Consider the following 11,312-nt stretch of genomic DNA (forward strand, 5'->3'; position numbering starts at 1 on the left):
ACTAAAAACTGATCTCGCTGCAAATATATAATGACGCGATCTCCTTGATATCACCATGGAGAGATACTGAACATGCTGAAGATCAGCTGGCAATGAAGCACGGAGACGTGGAGCAACAACTCTTCTGCCGCTGGAGACCGTCTAGACTTCATTCCTTTGACCCTGACGATTAGGAAATTCAAATATATGTATATCTGGGAAATGTATATGTATTCTACCTTACAACCAGATATTAATAATGTACAGTCCTCCTGGTCAGCAGCCGACAGCAGGAACAAAAGCTGATATTAGGCCAGGAGTCGGGTTTAAAGAGTTGAGCAGGAAGTAGTGATGGCAGCGCTGATGAAAAGATGGCTGATGAGATTTGTGGTTCATTAAAGCTGATGAGAGGAGAGCAGCAGACAGAGAGGGGGGGGGGGGCGAGGGAGGGTAGCAGGGTAACTTCATTGTTTCTGTGTTTGCCGTTGCTAATAAAAGAAAGAGATTATAATTTGCTGAGCCTGTTTGTTCACTCTGTCTGTCTGGGAGAAAGAGAGATGGCGAACAAGAGAGGGATCGTGAGCGCGAGAGAACCCGAGTAACGGAGAGACCGAACGAGAGAGGGGGAGAGAGGGAGAGAGAGAGAGAGAGAGAGAGAGAGAGAGAGAGAGAGAGAGAGAGAGAGAGAGAGAGAGAGAGAGAAGTCGCTATTGTTTCGTGTCACTTCTGCTGCTGATGTGTCGGCTCTGGCAGCATGAGATGAGTGTTGTCATGCTTGTTAACAAGTTGGGAATGAGTTGAGTGAGGGAGAGGGGAACAGTGTCCCTATGTACTTGTGTTGTGTTGTGTTGTGTGTCTTACTGTATGTACGGTGGCCGAGACGTCTCACACAAGCACATTAATGGAAAACACAAACGTAAAAGTCACATTGTACTTATATTGTGGCTTTTACGGGTGTGTCACGGTTTTTACATTGGTGTCATGGCTTTTTTGGTGTTATGACTATTGTACTTGTGATGTGTCTTTAATGGTTGTCTTGTGGCTTTTGTGGTTGTGTTGTGGCTTTTGCATTGGTGCTGTATCTTTAACGGTTGTGTTGTAGCTGTTACGATGTGATGTGACCTTTGCATTGGTGTTGTGGCTTTTGCAGTTGTGTTGTAGCTTTTGCATTGGTGTTGTGGCTTTTGTGGTTGTTTGCGTCTTTAACGGTTGTGTTGTGGCTTTTGTGGTCGTGTTGTAGCTTTTGCATTGGTGTTGTGGCTTTTGCATTGGCGTCTCGGCCACCGCCTTTATGGACACATAGACAAATTCCAACTGGACATAAACAGTGAGGAAGAGTGCGAGAGATGAACGTAGATAATTCAGCGCTGCGTGGCGTTCGAGGACCTCTGAAGTGCATGAAAACGAGAGTGGTGGAGTGGGAGAGAGAGGAGGAGAGACAGAGATCTGAATCATTTTGATGTTTCGCTGATCATCTGCTGTGAGATCATTTCCCTGACTTTTTAATTAATTTTCACATTTTTAATCAACATAATTACCGAGAATCCAAATGTTACCATGACGACAAACTTTCAATTTCAACAAACTTGGGGAGAGGGCTTGTCTCTGTGAAAGACACCGATAGCCTGTGCACCCGCAGACACACAAACAGATGCATACATACAGACACACGACTGCACACACACGCATAAGCGCATACTCACACACACGTACATATACACACATACACACACACATGTAGACGGCTCCTATCTAAATGGAATAGCTAGCCAGTGCTGATAGCATGAAATTGTGTTTCTAAATATAACACCGTGTCATTGGAGTGTGTGAGTGTGTCTGCGCGTGTGTTGAGAGAAACAAGACTAGAGAATATATGCTTTTCCACATTTCTCCACATGGGGGCACTATGGTAACACACACACACACACACACACACACACACACACACACACACACACACACACACACACACACCACACACACACACACAGACGGTGTTACTCACTTGTACGCACTTGCTCTCTTCTCTCACACACACTCACGCATGCACGCACACCCACGCACACACACACACACACCCACACACACACACACACACACACACACACACACACACACACACACACACACACACACACACACACACAGTTAGACAGGCCTGTCCTAATTAAAGCAGTGCTGTTTAAACAATGAGATAAACTAGGAGCAGAGACACTTTGTGGGTGTGCACTGACACACAACCACATTTCAAATATACTGAACGCACACAGTACAATCACACCCACACATATAGCAAACCACACACACATATCCTTTTTTAACATTGCAATTTGTGCTCTGCATTGTGGGTGTAAATGAGGATAATTATTATGATAGTGATATTGATTACTGCTGATTTATGCCTAAATGACAGAGGAGGAGAGACGAACACTGGGGAATATGAGAGGAGAAGGAATATGAGGAACAACGGAAGGAGCAACGAGAGGTTAGAGGAACTAATAAAGGAGAGAGGAGGGAGGAGAGAAACAAGAAGCGGGTTATTTAGCTATCTTGTCTCTCTCCGTTTCAGCCCAGATGATCACGACTTTATTCCGCTGTAATGCAGAAGGACAGCAACCGGAGAGAGGCGAGGACGGTCAGGAGTAAGTCAGAGATGCAGAGACCTGGAGGGGAGCAACAAGGGAGAGGAAGGAGTGGGAGAGGGAGGAGGAAGGAGGGAAACAGAGGGAGAGGAGAGGAGAGAGGGAAGCAAAAACGTGAGGGAGATTAAACCTAAAATCAGAGCAGATTTTGAAAGATAAAGCAGGTGAGTTGCTCTTTGAGGTTTGACTATCAACATATTTCCACGATTTGTGAGCAGATTAGATTCATGTTAATACGACTGATAGTCTTTGGATGATTTTCTTCAGGAACATCAAAAGTCTAAGTACACGGTCTTCGCATCATAAAATGTTATGACCCCTGTCCGTTGGTTGGCTGGTTTGTTGTTACTAACGAAGATTAAAGAAAAACGTATTAACACAGAACTTGGTGGAAGGATGCAGAACCCATACAATGTTTTGTGTGGATCCAGATCCGGGTGCAGATCCAACCACTTCTTTTTTACTTTCTTCAACATTGCAAGACAGGGCACTCCTCAACATTTTCACAGTTTTACCAAGGAATCATATTGATGGAAAAAGTCAGACATGTTGATGAATGACATTCATGGTGCAGATCCAAATCCAAATCCAGATCTAGTGAATTTAAATGGGTCTTCATAAGGAGACTGAGACTCTAGTTTGTTGGTTGGTTTGTTGGAGAATGCCGCATGGTTACAAAGAAAGAACCCATTAAATTTCGGTGCGGATCCGGATCAGGGGGCTGGTCCAAGAATTTGTTTCCTCTGTCTTTAACATTGTGAGATAGGGCACTTTTAAAAATGTTTGTGATTTTCTATAGAAATTATTCATGAATCTTTAGAGAAATGATCAGACATATTTAGGGAACTCATATCTATGTGTGTGTAATTTGATGTGGCTGTTGGGCCTAAGCAGAGGTATGCGTTCTCCTGAGTGCCATCCTCGTTCATACTGTGCATATTAATACGTCTGTCTTTCAGATGATTTTCCTCAGGCACATTATTTGACATAAATATATGGTTTTTATCCCCACCATGTTCAAAGCCCACTGCCTGCCTTGAGTGGAAAATGACTCATCCTAACAAGGAAGTATGCTTGACGTTCACCTTTGGTATAGTTCCACTGATATTAAGCAGGGCTTTGCAGTGAAACACACTGTCTGTGCAGGGACGTCAGGTAGCTCGGCGCCACAGCAGCTCCCTGGATCCTGTGTCTGGTGACTCAGTGTTGGAGGCTTCACCGGGACAGATGCTTGATAACATAGGGGCTTACACCCTGGATCTCTGGTCCAAGGACAGGGCGCCTACTTGCCATTCCACTCAGTAGCCCTAATGCCACTCTGCTGGGATACAGTGGGGCCCTCACACACATTAAATCCAGACGCATTGTTTGTGTCAACACCGTGTAATAAATCAAGAGCCGCAAGGATGTGCTTTGCTCTCGGTAGAGCCATATTGGAAGTAGCGGTGACTCATTGTTTTGTAGAAAAACCCGAAAGTGCATGTGAGCTCTCGCCTGCGTATTCACGTGGTTTTCCTTTTCTTGTAACATTTCCGGCATGAAGGTTTAGTCCGACCGGAGCGTCCAAATTGTCCGAATTTATGAATTTATGAATTTAACTCATCATCTGTCTGATGATGTGTCACCCTGCCCTCTGTGGAAGTAAGGACATGAATAATAATTTAAAGAAACTCGTCTGAATGGAGACAACGAGACTGACGAGTGATTTTAACTTCAGGTGCTTTTTCCTGGAAAGCTGATTTTTATTATTTTTTTTTGAAAGAAAGGAAACTCATCTGACAGCACTGTTCCTCTTCTCCCCCCGCCGCTGAATTGCCAACAAAAATGAACTCAGTATTACCATACCCTTCTTCTCTCTGCCTCTATCTCCCTCTAACTCCTCTCCCTCTACTCTCTATTCATGTCTACCCCTCTCTCTTCCTCTATTTTCTTCCCTTTTTCAGTCTCTCCTGCCTCACTCTCTTCTTTTTTTCTTCCCCCCCTCTCCTTCTCCAATCACTGTGAAATTGCAAGGCGGCTGGTTGGGGACTTTTCTGACAGAGAAATTTGGCTCCGATCAGAATCACCACCGAGCATTCCTGCATTCCTTTCCCCCAATTTAAATGATTTTGCAGCCTCTCAGGCACACCCACCCAGACAGCCAGACACTGACAATCTGCAACTCTTCCGCCCCTCTCTTTCTCTTCTTCACACACTCACTCACTCATTTTCCTCTTTCTTTCTCTCTTTCCGCACATGCGAAACACAATTAACACCCCGGAGGTGTCACTGGTGACGTACCAGCAAGCAGAAGCCCATACAGTGACTTCAGTAGGACGAGAGACAAAAGACGAGAGGCTGCAGCTGCACAGAGGACAGATGAGAAATCAGATAGATGGACAGCACACTTTAGCAAAGTATCATTAAATCATAAATACTATGTTTATCCTGACATGTGTCTGTGTTGCAGGTTGCATTATTATGCACAGTCTCACAATAACGTGTCTCATTCCCTCACAAACCGTGTGCGGATGAATTTGGAGCTGATTGGAAACAGCACAGCCCCTGATGCACGTCAACATGTCGCAGTCACACAGACAAAGGAAGCTGCAAGTCTGCTGGCAGTTCTCATTTTTTCCCCCTCTTGATATGTGGGGGCCAGCTGTCTCACTGAGATTATTATGTGATGGCAGCCCAGCGACTTCTCCTCACCTGTCTGTCCCGCACATCACGTGCTCTTCTTGACTTTCTGCGTCAAACTGTCGAGGCACAGCGAACAGGTGTCGCCACTTTCTTAGGCAGAGGTGCAGAATCTGAGGAGGAGAGCTATATTGTAATCAGCCACTTCAAATTCAACCTTTCTCACTGCCTCGCAAACCGTCAGGCCCTCCGCCGTGGCAGCGACCGCCAAGAGTCACGAGCGTTCATTCTCTTCTTGGCGTCAGACACTACAATATTTTCTGCAGCCTTATCTCAGCTGGTTCTACACATCTTTCTGTTCTTGCCCAAATACTCTTTTCCTTATAGTGCTTCATCATCTTTGACATCACCTGAGCAATATAGAAGTAAACATGGTCCAAGAAAGATAACTTTACCTTTTATTGCCCAGTAGTTTAAACCATTTAAACAAGTCCATCAACCTAAGTCATTGTTTTTAAAATGCACATGATCAGTAATAATTATCAATAATGTGTGATCAATGTTTTTACCCCAAAAAACTACCAAAATGATTTCAACGAAACTTGGTAAAAGGATTGTGGTTTAGGAAAGAACCCGTTAAATTTTGGTGTGGATCGAAATCAGGGGTCAGATCCAGGATCTTTATTTCACTTTTTTTTAGCTAGGATAGAGTGTTATTCAACATTTTCCTTGATTTCTCTGAGAAAAGCTCATGAATCTGAAAGAAAATAATAAGGCTTGTTTAGGGGACGGATATTTATGAGGGTCTAATCCGGATCTAGTGAATTTAAATGTGATTTCATAAGGGGACTGTTGGGCCTTGGCGGAGCTCTACACTCTACTGAGTAAGATTCTAGTTATCCATTGATTTCATGCAAACCTTTTTTTTGCTCTGCAACTGGTTTATTTTAGTGTATCTACAACTACTTGGTAGTAGGTAGGAGATATGTAGGAGACTTGGCATGCTACAGGAGGAAGCTCAACAAGGAGGTTTTTGAGGCTTGTAAAAATAAAGGACTCTTTAGGTAGTAGTACTTATTATGACCATTAGTTACGTTTTATTGTTTGGTGATCACAAGTGACGGGAACATTGGAGGAAGTTGGGTGACATAATATACAGAGCAATAAAAACAATGCTAGGAAGAGTATGGGTTGACAAAACCCAGGTCTGACACACTGGAGACAACTTTATTTCCCATTTTGAACAATAATGACTGTTCGACAACCATGTTTTTATCAGTGGTGCCATGACGATGAAGGCTCATCACACCTGCCACTGGCACACGCCTGTCTGAGGGGAGGGGCAAATAGAGGTTGGAGGACAGTCGCATCCCAACCGTATCATGTGGTAATACATAACAAATGTATAATCTGTTTTTCTTTAAGTCTAAATCTAACTGGCCTACTCCATAAAACAAAAGAAATGACCTTACATGATCAAATCAAGTAAATTGTGAACAAACATCAGCTCTGATTGTATTTTAAATGACCTTACATGTACAAGAGGCAGGTATTGAGAGGGTGAAGATGGAATAAAGTGCACTGAGTCTTGTAATATATCTTTGATCCTATATGTGATCCTATACGGCTCAACCTTGGTGTCATCTGAAAGACCTCATTAAGAAATAGATTTCTTCAGGATTTCATGAAGTCAGCTGCTTTCTAGACGGAACAGCAACACAGACACACACACACACACACACACAAACCGCTCTCCAATTATACACCTTTTACACTCAAAACTGTAGTTTTTATTAAACAAAGGTAAACCTCCTAAAAAAAGTAAACGTTTCACATTTGCAGTGGATGAGTTTGCCTTCCTGGTCAGACTGAGCGATAGCTGCCAGCTGCTGTGTAGACTGGTTACATAGCTTTGGCTTTGGCTCTCCTTCCAGTCTCGGCGTCTCCATGCAAGAAGATGTTTTGGTCAGTAAATGTATGTTTTGGGGCTGCGGACATTCCCAAGTGCAGCACTTTCAACTGGCCTGCATGGCGACTCGCAGCTAATATGCATGGCGAGCATCGTAAGTGTAGTCATGCGATGTTTAGTGTTTTTGTGCTCCAAAAGACAAATCACACACACACACACACAGAGAGAGAGAGAGAAAAGGTGAAAATGTGGGTATGTTTACGTCTCTGCAGACAGGAAGTGGAGCCAATACAAAGTAGAGCTGATAAATATCTGTAACTGCTGGAGACCCGGGAATGAATATTGTACTCAACATTGAATCCTGCGTGGCCAAATCCGGCACATTTAAGCTTTCCTTTTAAACCTATAAATATACATATGAATCCAGATGTTTTTTTGTTTTTTGTCCTGTGTGAAAGGGGCTTTATTGTAACATTAGTCTACCTGTATCATATAATTGTATTTTTTTTATATTTAACATTCTAAATCAGTTAATTTGTACTTGTATATATATATATAAGCCTACAGTAAGCTGACTTAATTGTAAAGTTGCCTCCTTGTTTATTAAGGACAGCGCGTGAGGTCAGAAGTCCCTCGGGTCACATCCAGCCTTTGGTTAAGTGAAGTGAGCCGTTTAACTTCAGCAGGGAGCTATTATTGCTATGCAGCGTTTTAATATGCATGCATGGACATGAGAGGGCAGCGGTCGTGGCTGTGACCTTACAATTAGAGGAGAGGACTTCTGCCCACGAGGTCTCCTGAGGATTAAAGAAAGCCTAATGAGAAAGAATCAAATCTGTGACACCGCCGCTGTCAGTACGTGCATTATATGTCTGCTTAAGTGAAACTCATTTCTGCGACATGTAGGTGTATTATGTACGATGCAGCTCATAAAGCAGCCGGTCGAGGTAAACTTCTATTCTTTGCAGTCGACCCCGCGGCCAATGTCATTCGCTCTCTCATTTCATCGCTTTAATCTTGCATGGCTCTGAATCATCAAATAAAAAACAAGAAATGACTTAAAAGTTGCAACATTCGAGATAAAAGCCTTCGGGTCGTGTCCTCGTGCTCTCAGATCTGCCTTTTTCTCATAATATTAAAGAAAACGATTTACTTTGAACTTTTTTCACCTGTTGCAGCTGAGATCTTCTCCCACATTTTGTCCATCGAAACCGTACCTTGGCTTTATCCGGGTTTACCAGTGCAGAACCAGGTCAGAAGGTATACCAGTAGCAGTTTGAACCTTTGCTCCAGTCTGCTGTGCGGTTTTAAATTAACTTTAAAAATCCTTGCTGAGACTTTAAAGAGCTAACACTCTCCCACCTTCTGAACTGCTGCCAAGCAGGCAACACATCCATCCCAGCTTTAATTTTAATCTTTTATTGCCCTGGTGATCCATTTGCTTTCTTTTTGATCTCCTTGACACTTTCTGAAATTGATTGTAAATTTTATAGCGCATATTTTTTAGACTGAGTGGGCAGAGAGGATAATAGTAGTAGTATGTTTTCTGAAAAATCAATAAAAAGATGTTTATGGATATAAATAAAAGGATATCTACTTTTGGCTCATCCACAGGGAGCCTGGAAATCAGTCAGAGCTGGGAGAGCTGGGTTTACATCATGATGTCATATTAAATGCACTACAGCAGCACAACATTTGTCATTTCGCTATTAATTTGAATGCTCAACAACATATTTAACCAGTTTTAGAAGATATTACTCACACACTATTACAGCAAACAGCCAATTTAAACACCAACTTACATGTCAAAGCAGCATGGTACAATATTTACACGTTTCACACATGGAATACAGGTTTATTCTATTTCTTCTCGCCGTCATGTACATTTGAGCATCGTTTACAAAGGCGAAAAATAAACTGAATGTTCTACAAATGAAATTAACTTGAAACTGAAATGATTTACCAGAAAAAAACACTACTCTCAAAATGTGACTTCAATGAAAACTCTTTTTCCTTGCCTCAGCACCCCCCTCAGCACCCACACTTCCAGGGTCCAGTGACAAATCGAGTAATCTCAAAATGCAAATGCAACAAACGATTAAAGCACAATCGAATATTAAAATTTAATCCAATCTGAAACTAGCTCGCTCTGAGAGTGCGTACCTCTGCCAAGGCCAATGCCCTCTCTCACCATGTCAAACAGTGTTTACCATCAATTATCTAGACTGTGGCGGCAGCCTGACTTATTCTACTTTGTCCTGCCACGGTTTCATGAGGAACCAAAAATATTTCTTCCTATACTTCTCATTATAAAATAAGGAATGTCTAACTTGGTGTTTTGCTCCATTGCAGTATTGTATAGCTCAGTGCAGCTCTATGTGCAGCGCAGTTTGCCTCGTGCTTGCTGGCTCTGGATCCCTAACATTTGATGGGTTATTTCTTGACTCATACCACATCCTTCCACTAAATTCTATGGTAAGTCGTCCAGTTGTTTTTGCATAATGCTGCTAACAGACAGACAAACAAAGTGATAACATAGCCTCCTTGGCAGAAGTAACAATGTGTTATATATTGGAATCAATTCCCACACAACCCATCCAAAGAATGAACTCAAAATGCAGTTTGCTGTGAGTGTGTGGCCAAAGATTTCTGTCCCTCAGTGGCGAGACAGTGTTGTTACCCTTCAGTATTGTTTTCCAATGGTCCCATGTGGTGTCATGCAACTGCAGAGTGAGTCCTGAATAAGAAGTCAGTCGAGGCTGTTGCTCCACTTGCGTCTGATCCTGCCGCTGCCTCACTTGAGTGCCAAGCCGAGGAGCCAGTAAAGGCTGTACTGCCTACCAACTTCTGCCTGCTTGCAGGAATCATCGTCAGCCCTAAAACTCTGCTCAGTCAACCATGCAGTGAGATTTCCAGATCAGCTGAGAAGCCCTGCTGTCTGACCCTCACTGCTCAGCAACTGCTGCATCCCGGGGAGCGTCACCTCACTGGGAGAGCTGCGAGTGAAGCCAGTGCTGAAACAACAACTTTGTGTCCAACTGAAAGGGATTCAGCTCTGGGACGACGCGGCAAAAGTAGGCAAACTTTACTTCTGCTGTCTGTGATAAAAGTTGATGTTGGATAGTGCTCTGAATTCTTATTTTTAAGGTCCCCAGAGAGGATCTTTTCTCCTCTCAGTGACCCACTGTTTTCTGGGCTCTCCTTTCCACCATTGCAAAATGAATTGATGATTTTATTGATCAACAATTTGACGTTTTGTGTATTAGCTGTACTGATGGTTTACTTCTTCTGTTCTGATTAAAAGACTTATAAGATTAATTTGGTTGGATGATTTTGATCAGGCTGAAGCTTTTCTCTAAAAAGTGTGAATATGTATTTTTTTAATATTTGCTACATAGGTCTGACGACCCAACGTTGTGTTAATAAAGCGAGTTCAGGGTGTGGACTGGGTGTGGGTTTTCTTTTCAAGTCAAACTAGTTTACTTACTAATTCCACAAATGTCTCTCTGTCTGTTTGTGAAACTCATATTTCACAAACCCTTTATCTTATCAGCTTCACACTTAGCATGTGTATTGTTCAGGGCCCGTGGAAGTGCAGTTCAAATTTGCTGCGATTTCAACGCTTGATACATTTGATTTATTACATTTTAAATCAACAGGTTAAAATCACTCTGGAGCAGTCATTGGGGGCGGAGCCATGTGCTTTCAGTCGTTGGACCAAGTTGAACGTGTCTTTTTTCTGTGTCCTCAGATAAACTACAGCCGTGGTCAGTAATGGCAGCCTGCCGCCAACGATTTCTATCCGGTGCTGATCAAGGGGGACAGAAATTTTTCCTTAAAATGAAAGCACAACATTTGCTTTGTTGCTGTAATGATTCAAATTGAGCTGGATTACAGAGCTTGATTTCGAAAAGTTTTGAACTTGGGTCTGAAGATTTTGTAGATTGCTTAACAGACTCGTGTTGATTGCTCAACTTTTAAATTACATATAAGTCACACGTGTGAACTGTAATAAAGAAAAATTCAGTTAAATTTTTTCACACAAAAACTGACTATAAAACATTGATGCCAGACAAACCAGGTAGGATGAATTCAAAGTTTTCTAACTTCCCTCTGCACCTTAGATTGTACATAACGTCCAGCAGACAAACAATAACATATTT

This window comes from Hippoglossus stenolepis, chromosome 1 (assembly GCF_022539355.2).
Source record: "Hippoglossus stenolepis isolate QCI-W04-F060 chromosome 1, HSTE1.2, whole genome shotgun sequence".
NCBI lineage: Eukaryota > Metazoa > Chordata > Actinopteri > Pleuronectiformes > Pleuronectidae > Hippoglossus > Hippoglossus stenolepis.